This window comes from Pinus tabuliformis, chromosome 3_2 (assembly GCF_031772625.1).
Source record: "Pinus tabuliformis cultivar Carrire ecotype Pingquan chromosome 3_2, CPIR1, whole genome shotgun sequence".
NCBI lineage: Eukaryota > Viridiplantae > Streptophyta > Pinopsida > Pinales > Pinaceae > Pinus > Pinus tabuliformis.
The window spans coordinates 265,898,824-265,911,752 of NC_142302.1; positions in this window are offsets into that span (position 1 = coordinate 265,898,824).

Consider the following 12,929-nt stretch of genomic DNA (forward strand, 5'->3'; position numbering starts at 1 on the left):
TCAACTCCAAATTGAGCTCATGATAGCTCATTGGAAATCTCTTTGTGTCTAGTTATCATTTGACTCATCAAGCAAGTCATTTGGCCAACCAAGCTAGGAGAAAACTTGATTTTCCCAAGGTCACTACAGAGGTGCATCGATTCTCCCGAGGCAACTGTATATTTGACATTTCTCTAAAACCATGACACATGTGTAAAAAGTGAAGGAGGTTTTTCTTCCTTGTCCTATTCTAGACAAAAACCTCTCTCATTTTTCCCACAAAAATATCATTGGAGTAAAAACTATCTCGATGTGTGGAACAGGGAATTTGTTGAAATGAAGCGAAATGAAGGGGATAAGGGGCTTCTAAATTCTTGAGAAAATTTTGGGAAGTAGGGATGAAGTTTAGGAGGTAGGGGAAAGTGGAATTTCAAAGATTGAGTGAGGGTAAGGGGTCCAAAATGGAAACATACAGGTCTAGCCTGGAAAATTGCCAAGTTGTAGCAAGAAACTAGGGTTTGTGTGAAAGTGAGGAATTTGAGGGATATCAGTGATGGGAAGTGTTTAACAAGGTACATTAAGAATAGGGGAAGGTGTATGAACATCAGGATACAAGTTTTGCTGATGATTTGACCATCCAAGAGAATTACATTCAAAACCCTAAGAGAGAGAAATGCACCTTACCTAGGCGCAACTGAAGCATGAACCAAGTGTAAAATGACCCATTGGAACCTAACATGATGATGACAACTTGTTGAATGATGGTACACTCAGCTGAATGGTGACATGGATTGAAATTTGGACAACTTTTACAAGAGTGAAAGCAAACCCTAGACCTAATACCTAGTGACCAAATTTTACTTGAAGACTCATTGAAATGACAAAATTTGACCTTGACACCTTAAAATCACTTTGTAAGAGCACGTTTGATCACTGGAGGAAGGCTACAAAGACTGACACTAACAGGATGGATAAAGGTTGTAATAGACCCAAGGACTTAATTGTTTTAACTTTATTTTGTTGGCAAACCAAACATTTCGCCAAAAACTTTTGAATATCTGATTTAAGGCCATCCCAAAAAAATTCCTTCTTAACCCTGTGGTAAGGTTTTTAAAATCCTGAGTGCCCTCCTAAGGGAGAAGTGTGAAATTCCATAAGAATCTTTTGTTTGAGTTTAGAATTCTTACAGAGGTATAAGCGATCTTGGTACCATAAAGAATCATTTTGCCAGCTAAATGTATCAGATGTACTGGAATATTGTTGTAACTTTTGAATAAGTTCCCACACTTCTTCATCATTCTTCCATTCCTCCCTTTCTTCGTTTATCCAATCTGGTTGGATAGCAGAAATGGCGCACAACAATGCTTCCACATCCTCGTCCTTTCTTGAGAGTGCATCTGCCACCACATTTTGCTTCCCTTTTTTGTAGATGATTTCAAAGTCATAACCCAACATCTTTATGACTCACTTTTGTTGCTCTTTAGATGATAATCTTTGTTATAAAAAGTATTTAAGGCTATCATGATCCGTTTTTACCTTGAAGTGTCTTCCCATTAGGTAGGGTCACCATTTCTTAAGTGCATGTAGTATTGCCAACATTTCTTTCTCATACATAGCTTTGTGTAAAAACTTTCCCTTGATTGGACAACTTTCAAAAGAGATGGGTCTTTCATCTTGCATTAAAATAGCACCAATTCCATTTCCTGAAGCATCACATTCCACAATAAAGGTTTTTGTGAAGTTCGGTGTAGCTAAGACTGTTTGTTGGCACACTGCCTCTTTAAGATGTTTGAAGGCCTTTGTTGCTTCTGGAGTCCATGAAAATGCATCTTTCTTCAATAATGTTGTTAGAGTGCTGCTATTCTCCCATAATTCTTGACAAACTTGCGATAATACCCTGTCAACCCGAGAAATCCTAGCAGATTCTTTATGGATGTGGGGATTTTCCATTCCTTAGTGGCTTTAATTTTTCTAGGGCCTACCTTAACTCCTTCATGAGATACAATTTGACCCAGATATTCCACCTCTTGTACTCCAAAGAAACATTTGGATATTTTTGCATATAATTCTTTCTCCTCCAATAGCTCTAGTACCCTGTCAACATGTTCAACATGATCCTTCCACGACTTGCTGTAGATTAGTATATCATCAAAAAATACTAACACAAACTTTCTAAGGAAGGGTTCGAAAATGGAATTCATCAAACCTTGAAATGTAGAAGGTGGATTAGCAAGGCCAAAAGGCATGACCAAAAATTCATAAAGACCCTCATGAGTTCTAAATGCTGTTTTCGGAATGTCTTCAGTCTTCATTCTGATTTGATGATATCCTGAATGAAGATCCAACTTGGTGAAGTAAATTGATCCATGCACTTCATCCAGTAAGTCATCAATGACAGGAATGGGAAACTTATCTTTAATAGTGAGCTTGTTGAGCTCCCTATAATCCAGACACATGCGCCATGATCCATCCTTCTTGTGCACCGATACTACTGGAGCAGAGAAAGAACTTTGACTATGTTGAATTATACCAGTCTCTTGCATTTCTGCAACCTGTTGTGCTCTACAACAACCCCCCATTTCATACATATTTTTATTTTTCAAAACTATAATATGAAATGGGTCCCTTTTCATTTAAATTGGTATCAACTTATCATTATTCAAAAAGGTCTGAAAAGAAATAAAACATTATAAAACCTTTTTGATAAATCACTTAATCGATCCTATAATAAAGAATGAGTAATATTTTATTATTGCGATAATGATCCGGATTTAAACAAGAACGCAATAAAATACAGAGATAACCATGAAGACAAATATGCAGTGGAAATAATACTTCATTTCATTACTGTAAAATACTGAAATATGCTTACAAATAGAAATGGAAATAACCCAGCTAGGGCGATGGTAGCTTATCTCTGAGAAGAGATGTGTCCGCTACATGCCTCTGAACTGCTCTCCCAAAAACTGTCTTACAATGAGGCTCTAGGGCCTATTTATTGTTGAGAAACAATGGATAACCCTTCACATTCCAAAACCTAACCCTAGAAGATGAAACGCCAAATTGTGGGCCCCGTTTTTGGGTAAGTTGGTACATCAACTTCCCGGGGTCGCGAATTGGTCGTACTATCTCCGTTTGACGCGCATGATAGCCCGTTGGAAAGATATCTCCGAGGAATACGACGGAAAATACAATTTTTAGGGCCTCAAAACGGCTCCGGAAGTTTAGGACCCGAAAAACTGCTAAAAATAGTAAACTGTGCTATAATTAAGGAAACAGAAAAACTGAAAGAGATAGTTGTGGGGGTCCAAATGGGATAGGTGGGTAACCACCAACATCCACCTGGATCAGATAAAGCGATCGCAAGATCACATATCGCAATGACAAAGGATGCATGACTTAAAAGATCCATTGATTTTCCCCGATGCGACAATGCACAAATGGCTATCAGATATCGGGAAGGCAAGCGATCATAACAAAAGGCCCCTCTTCGCTCTGATGCGATATCGCTATCGGCGATCGGGGATGTACCATGCATGCATCTAAAGCCCTCGTTTAAAACTCCCGATGCGAATTGGCGATATCGCTATCGGCGATCGGGGATTCCGAAAGGACACCAATATAACAACTTAAGCTTTCCCCCGATCGCCGATTGCGATAAAGCTAAAGCGCAGATTTCAAAAAAGATTGATAAAGCTGGGATATATTATGGTTATTTAGTATTAAAGGCCTTTCTCTTCCCGATAGCGATTCACTTACGCTCAACCGCCAAAACATCAAAGCCACGCTTAAATGAATCATTCGGCCAATAAACGATATGATGAGCATTTAAAGGATTGACAGGTTTAAACGACCATTTAATGAAACAGTAAGGCTAAAATCTCTTCAGAGATTGTATCCGTGGCCACCTTAAGTTAAATCCTCCATTATTCATTGATTAATATATCTCGTTCATCTTTGGTTTGCGCTACCAATTCTCCGCATTACGTTCATTTTCTCTCCTGTGCAGAGCTCTTCCGAAGCAGCAAATTCAAGCCAAATGGGGAAGAAATCTAAGAAAACTGCAACAACTTCCGCTTCGGTGGTTACAAGACAACACATTGCCGATCCAGGAGCAAGCAAAAAGGGACTGATATCCGACACCACATGTCTAGGACTCGGTAAAACTACTTGGCTAAGCATCTACAATCTGATTGATGCCGAAGAGCCTGAAGTAACAACTGTGTAAGCCACAGCAGACACGGCTCGGAAGTCTGATGCTACTCTAAAGGATTTAGCCGACTCTTACCTTCATCGGATAGCAGCCCGAGAACAAATTCTCCCATATACAGATGTGGTGAGATGGGCAATTGAAGAAATCCCAATCACAAACAGAACATTTTGCACCATGGACGGGAGAGTCTTCGGCTCGTTTCAACCTGATGATTTGAGGCAAATGTACCATTTGCCTGCACCGGAAGTACAACAAGGCATTCTTGGAGAAATTCAGAAATGAAAATGACATTGAATCAGAACCCATACGGGATTGGAGTCAAAACCCAACAAAACACAAGCATGAGTCTTCGGGTAAGTACTCTGTCGATTCCTTGTGTTCTCCTTATTGTTATGTCGGGGTAATGATGTGTAGGTTGTGGGGGTTACATGATTCTGCAAAATTCACTATAGAGATGGTGCCTTTCATGGAGGAAGCATGCAATAGTGAAATAATGGATTGGGGAAATATACTGTCTGATAAGTTAGCAACCGCAGTTCTTGAATTTAGAAACAAATCCCGCATTACTGAAAGGTTCATTCCCCCATTTTACTATAGTGCCTACATCTTGGACACCCTGTGTTTTAATTCTGAATTTCCTGTGCTTGGGTGGAGATGGACTCCACAAGACCCCATGCCCATTCATATATACCACCAGAAGTTATGGAAAGCCCACTATAAACACCATTTATATCAAGTTTGCAATGGTTTTATGTTACCCATTCACTATGCCATTTTTGACAAACCTGCTCCTAATATTTCCTCACAAGCGAGATTGACTTGACAGCCATAGGGAGATGGTTCGGAGAAGAAAAATTCACCTATGTAAGAGTTTTCGGCAGCTAGGCCAAGCCTCATGTCCTCCCTTTGTATATACCCGACAAAGTATTAGCCCGAGAGGTAGCATATCAGATTACATCCGAAGGAGTTACACAGACTCTAAGGAATAAAAAGAAGCAGGTTTGGCCTTCTTTTCCTCTAAGATGCGGTGTCTACGCTCTGCATGACTTTAAACATGTAGAGAAAGAAGCAAATAAGATTAAGGCACTGAATCTCGCCACTCTTCCTAATAGGCGATTTGATCTAAACAAAGTCGCCTAGAATGCACTTGAACAATCAAAACTAACTAAATTTGACCATAAAGATGATGCTTTTGATGACCTGTTCTCCTCAGCCGAGTCGCTATTCCAGGTTAAATCACTAGCCAGAATGAAATATAATGATGACGGGTTAGTTGAATTTAACAGACTTAGAGAACAGAGGTTGAAAACTCTGCCTCTAGATCTGTTAGCAATGACCCCGATGACACAATCAAGCGAGCCTGAGCAGCGACTCACTAATGAACCTCCTGCTACATCAGAAATTGCTGGAGAAATCCGGAGAAAAGAGCAGGAGGAAGTGCAGAGAAAAGAGCAGGAGGAAGTGCAGAGGAAAGAGCAGGAGGAAGTGCAGAGGAAAGAGCAGGAGCAAAGCAGCACGGACGTGAATGTAGATGCCCATATTGACCTGAAATTTCTCCAGGAATGGCAGAAATTCAACTCAATCATAAGCAATCTTGAGAGATCAAAGGAAGCCGATACATCAAAAGCGGCTGACACACAGGATACAACATCTAAAGAGGTTCCAAGTGGAACCAGCGGCCTACCCCTTTCTACAGGAATAGAGATAATTCCCAAGGATCCTTCGGATCAGATTGTTTTGCAAGTGGAGGAGATACCTCCATTGGATGTCTTTTACAGCCCAAAGCACAGGGCTGTAGTAAAATGACAGTGGAAAAGGAGAAGGACTGATCAACCTTCCCTATTCCCCGAAAAAACAGTGACAACCAATGTGGTATGGAAAGAGGAATTTGATCCTTCTGACGACCTTACTAAATTGTCCCAATATGCTGGAGCCTATTCGGCGGCCACCATGGACAAGGCATCAGAAGTGACTAATCTGTTAAGAGAAAAGGACCAAGCAATTGCCTCGCTACAAGTACAGTTATCGGAGGCACAGCAGAAGGCAGAGCAACTTGAACAATAGTTGTCTACAAAGCAACAAATAAACAATCAATTGAATAAACAATTGCAGGAAGAGAAACAAAGAATTGATTCAAGTGCCATTCAAAAGCAGAAGGAGCTGTCGGAAGCGCTGGCAAAATTGAAAGCAGTGCATGAACAGATGGGGAAATCTAAAGATGAGCAAATTGCTCAATTATCAGCCCAAATAGAAAAGTCCAAGAATCTTCCACAGCCTGCTGAGTTCAGAGCCGAAGCATTACAGATTAACAAAGCATTGGTAACACAAATAAGGCTGTTATGTCAACAAATCGCTCAAGCAGAACCCTTATGTGACTTAATAGCATCAATAAGTGATAAATCGGTTGATGCTAGAACAGACTTGGAGTAGGCCGACGAGACCTTGACCAATTTTCTTGAGTGGCAAGACACTGATGAGGGACAGGCAGCTAATTTGCCAAAAATCTTAGAATCACATAAAGAGATCCTATTTATGGAATGGCAGTCCCAGTTAATGAAGGCAGAGAGAGCAGTTTCCAGATGCAAGTTAACCACAAGTAATTTGGTTGAATTGATTAATGATACTTTCTACTTATCTAACATGATCTCTCAATGTACCCCAGGTAAATTGCTATCGGCTAAAACATTGGAGCAGTCATGTTATCAAGAGCTGGAGAAGAATGGGAGATTGATCGCAGGTATTAACAGTTTGACTTGGGACACCTATTGGTTGTTCCTAGTCAAACCACACAGCCGGAGAGCCGCCCTCAAGTGCCTGACAGATGCAATCGGGTGTATCATTCCCGATATACAAGATGCCACCTATGCTGCCCAACTCAATTCTCGTCTCAACCGACCACCAGAAGTGGAACCACTGCTTGCAATATGCCAACTCAGGTCGAAAGGCAAACAGCCTAAGTGATGAATCATGCTGCCGACTGCCAGGTTGCCATGAGGAAGATACTCCAAATCAAGTTGTACCAATTAAGTAGGATTTAAATTTCATAGTTAGTTAGTTTTAGTCAAGTATTTATAGACCCTTTCAATGCATTGGAAAGGGTCGTAAGTTTTTGTATATGACTTAAACCTGGAGTTGCACTACTGTACTTCAGGCATATTTTTTTATAAAGACTGGGCCAATTATTCCAATTTTGATAATGAAGCTTTTATGTGGATGTGCACTACTGCCTTTATTTAAAAGTATTTCTGCGTCAGAAGAAGGAATTCAAATAACGATTGATATTGGGAATGATTTGCAGCTCATATGGTACTACTATCTATGTCTGAGTTCATTCTATTTATGTGAATTGTTGTTTGATCGCTCTTGCTATTATCGGATATATGCGTGTGTTTTTAACAACATTCTTTACAATTTCCACTATTGGATGATTACAACATGCTTTTATTTTATCATACATGTATCGGTAATATAAAAGGATAAGTGTAACAATGTTTTGTTAATCACTTTGTTCAACTACTTGAACAAAGCAATCATTAAGTAAATGAATGTCTATGTTTATTGTGTAGAGTCATCTATATGCCTATCAATGAACATAGATCATCAAGCGTTGCACTTAAAAGAATAGAAGCCTCCCGGGATAGAATAGTCATTTATGTTTTTGCTGTTAGATTAAGTCATCCATTCATTATCATTTATTAGAAACCCGATCATTCATCCATCCCCTTTTATTCATTATTGGGAAACTGGTCTCATTATATCCAGTCGGAGCCACCATTCCAAACGGAAAAGGAGCTGTATTAAGGTGGTTATCCCCCAATGTTGATACAACGATTTTCAGGGCATCAACATTTTTGGCGCTAGAAGGAGGGCTTAACTATGAATGGTGAGAAAATCCAAATCTACAGACCATTCTGAGAGTAAATCTCCCTCCACATCACCTCGTACTTCCCAATTGCATGCTGGTTCTCCAGTATCCAAGCAAGAAGAAGAGGAATCAACTACCACTGCTCAAATCCATAACACTCCAGAACGATTAAGTCCTGAGTCCCCTGAAGTTCAGTTACTCATCCATAAACTTCAAGGCTTCTCGATATCACCACAGAAATCTGAAGTATCTCAAAGCAGTGAGACTTCGCAATTCAATCTACCTCATCCTCTCACTAGACTTCAGAGCGGAAAGCTCGGTATTGAACCCACTGAGCTGCCCTTACCTAAAAGGAAAAGGGCAAAGAAGAACACTGAAGGATCTGACAGTGAGGCACTTTCATCCACATCCTCCATCTCATCTTCCCCTGTGCGAAGTCAACCATCCACTCCCTCATTACACATTGTTTTTCATCAGGGATTAGGAACTTCAACATCCCAACCTGCTCAATCCTCAATATCAAGTCCTTCCCAAACATCTGCAATTTCATCAGTGATCTCATCCCCTACTGGTGTTTCAATGGCAAACCCATGGAATAGACCTGGTGCGGTCAGTATGCCTGCACCATTACATGCATTACCCGATGCTCCTAAAAAATGGCTACCCAAGTTTAACCCAGATGATGGTATACAAGCTGAGGAACATATTAATAACTTCATGTTATCAGTTAATTTGAAAGGAGTAACGGAGGAAGATGTTGTCGTTAGGCTTTTCCCTTACACTTTGCAAGGATTAGTAGGATCCTGGTATTTTTCCTTGCCTTCTGGATCCATTACCAGTTGGACCACTTGCCAAGAGCAGTTTCTCACTAAGTATGGTGATGATAGATCTTTAGCCACATTAATAAATGATCTCTCCAATCTTAGAATAGAGCATAGTGAGCCGATTAAAGAATTCAATTCGCGATTCAATAAACTCTTGAATAAAATCCCAACGGCCTCCAAACCAAGTGAGTAAATCAGAAGCGAGTGGTATATAACTGCCCTACCTGTCAATATAGCTATTTTCGTAGACAGGGTTGGAAAACCAACTTTAGCTAAAAACATGAAAGAAGCACTTGCTGTGGAGAAACGTATTAATGCTCTAGAAAAGAAAGCTGCACTTGAAGATAGAAAATCCAAAAAAGTTTCTTTTAAAGATGATTCAAAGAAGAAAACCCCTAAAGATCCCTATGATATGGAAGGTCTGCAAAAAGTCCTTAAGACTTTGTCAAATGAAATGGTTGAAATCAAAAAACAAGTAGCAGAAACCTCAACTAAAAGGCCCTTTAGAAATTTCAAGAAAACCGAATCAAAACCACCAAATGTTATATCTAATGCAGATTCAGACCCCGAGGAAGAAGAAGAAGAGGAAACAATTTCACCAACTGATGAAGAATAAGAAGTTGTTGAATGCCATGGAATGTGGGATTTCATACTGCCTAACTCTGATACAGAAAATGAATAAGAAGCCTTTCCTGTCACCACTAGGAGTAAAGGTGCCCCTGAACCCGTCCAGGCAACTTCAAAGAAAAGAAGTGCAGGTGCTACTACTACAAAGGAAAAGGTATCCACAAAGAAGCTAGCTGCAACAGTTCCACAAAACCAACCTTCAACCTCAAATATACCTTCAACATCTAAAACGTTGGTAGTATCCGATTCAATGGATTACAATATTGTTGATGATATGAAGAAAACTAAGGCAAACATTACTATGTTTGAACTTAGTAAACTAAAACATCAGCAAAAATTGCTTCTCAAAGAATTGAATGTTGTTCCTTCTTCACCTCTTCCCAGTGCTAAAGCTGCAAATGATTCAGGACAACCACCTTCTAGCAGGATTGAAGCTACTGATACGATTCTGATTGGAGACAGATCCAATTCCCATACTCCTCCTTTCCTCTTAACCTATGAGATTTATAATCGAAATCTGCACAATTGTTTGATTGACTCAGGGGCATCCTCAAATATAATGCCAGCTTCGGTTTGTTCCAAACTGAACATTGAGCCCCAAAAATCTGCAATTCACATTGTGCAGTTAGATAGAACCAAGGTACAGGTTGTAGGAGAAATTAACTCTGTAACTATCAGGTTATCGGCCGATCCACGAGTAGTTCAAAGAATTGATATCTTAATCGCCGATATACCTGAATTTTATGGTTTAATCTTGAGTAGGGATTGGTCTGAGAAGCTCCATGGGTATATTTCAACCGATTGGTCACACATGTGGCTACCCTACAAGGGAAAGCCAAATCAAATAAAAATCAATCGGGAAAAACACATGACCCATACTGTTACAGAATTTGAACAAGAGAATCAACCAATAGCATTTAATAACAATATCTTGGGGAATTATTCATCTGAATCATTCTTTGGCAATTTCGCAGCCCAACCATCTCCTTTCTCAGTAAACAATTTTACATCTCAGATAAAAAATTATTCACAAACAGACAGGTCAAGATGTTTTAATAATTTTGAGAAAACTGTAAATAAAATTGTTGATAATTCTTTATTTTGGTCACTATATTTTGATGGATCTAAGTCTAGCGAAGGCTCGGGAGCAGGATGTATCTTGGTTAACCCTCAGGGAGAAAAACGATGCTGTCCTGTAGATTGGAGTTTGAATGCACAAACAATACATCTGAGTATGAAGCCTTAGTCCAAGGACTATACAAAGCGATTGGCCTTAAGGTTCAATATTTGAAAGTGTTTGGCGATTCAGAAATTATTATTAAACAGGTGAGAAATACGATTCATTGTATTTCAAACCACCTCAAACATTATCAGTCGCTGGTACAAGAAATCACCTCTCACTTTTCAGCATTCAATATTTCTTCCATTCCTAGGTCTCAAAATTCGGCAGCCGACTTGCTAGCCACTGTTGCTTCCAAACTCCTACCTTCCGAAGATTATAGCCCAGATAGATTTTCAGTAGAGTTGCTTTTTAGACCATCAATTCCTGACAATGTCACTAATTGGAGAGTATTCAATCACGATGAAGACATTTTACAATTTTTGACTTCCGAAAAGTCCTATGATGATCAGATCATAGAGGAAAGCGAGCATGATCTTTAGATGAGAGAAAAGCATGAGGAAAACTCAATACCGAAGCCTGTGGTGAAGCTTGAGGATCTTTATGATATTAAAGACAGGTTTAAACTGTGACCAATACTAAGCTCCAAAGTTCCACCTTAAGGTTTGAATTGATAAATCTTGGCACTGAGCAAAATCCTCAAAACATTAATCTAGGATTAGGAATTTCTGTGGAATAAAAAACAACATTCATTAGACTGTTAAGGAAAAATAAACATGTTTTCGCTTGGAAATATGATGATTTAAAGACATATGATACATCTATCATCCAGCATACCATTCCAATGCTTGCAGAACAAAAACCAATTCAACAAAAGCTGAGGAAAATACATCCGAACTTAGAGAGTCAAATAAAATCAGAACTCAATAAACTCTTGAAAGCTAAGATTATTTTTCCCGTTCGGCACTCAAACTGGGCCTCCAATATGGTGCCTGTTAGGAAGAAAAATGGCGATATCAGGATTTGTATAGATTTCAGAAATCTGAATAAGGCAAGCCTAAAAGATAATTTTCCATTACCTACTATGGAGCAGATACTCCATTCAGTAGCAGGCTCTGAGTTGATGTCCTTTTTAGATGGCTTTTCTGGATATAACCAAGTTTTGGTCCATCCCGATGACAGACTCAAAACTACATTCAGAACAAAATGGGGAACTTATGCTTATTAGAAAATGCCTTTCGGACTTATTAATGCAGAAGCCACGTTCCAAAGAGCGATGGATATAGCTTTCAAAGGATTGATAAACAAAACAGTAGTTGTCTACTTAGATGATATTACTGTATTTTCTAAGAAGAGATCCAATCATTTGCATGATTTAAACCAAATATTTGAACGCTGCAGAAGATATGGTATTTCACTCAATCCCAAAAAATCCTTCTTCGCTCTTAATCAAGGAAAGCTCTTGGGCTTTATTGTTTCCAAAGATGGCATTTATATTGATCCAGATAGGATTAAAGAAATCTCTGAAATTCCTTTTCCTCATAATAAAAAATCCATGCAGTCATTTTTAGGCCAAATCAATTTTGTCAAAAGATTTGTTCCAGACTTTTCTCACATCATTTTGCCACTACAAACTATGATTAAGAAAAATTCAGTGTTTAGATGGGGATCAGCAGAAAAGGAAGCATTTGATTCAATCAAACAATCAATAATCAATGCCCCTGCTTTAAATACTCCTAATTTTTCTAATAATTTCACATTATATACTATCGCATTCGATTCATCTTATGCAGCAGTACTCACTCAAATTAATGATCACAACTTGGAAGAACCTATTTCATTTTATAGTTCAAACCTTCAGGGTGCTGAACTAAATTATTCCGAAGTAGAAAAACAAGCCTTTGCTGTGTATAAAGCTGTCAAACATTACAGACCCTTCCTTTTAAAAGCCCATACAAAAGTTATAGTTCCTTTTCCTGCAGTAAGGCAACTATTAATCCAAAGGGAATTAGGTGAAAAAAGGGCCAGCACTTCAAGAATATGACTTGGAAATCAAGCCAGCAAAGATTGTTAGAGGCCAAGGTTTTTGCAGGTTATTGGCAGGAGCATCCAACATTCAACAACCAGGTGATACAGAACATATCGAAGAAATCAACCAGATAAGTATTACTGATTCTAAATCACAATATGCAGACTTGATCTTTTATTTGAAAAATGGATATGCACCTCCTAACCTGTCTTATAAAAACAAAAGGGCCATTAGATTAAAAGCAAGAAACTTCACAATCATTGATGATGTAC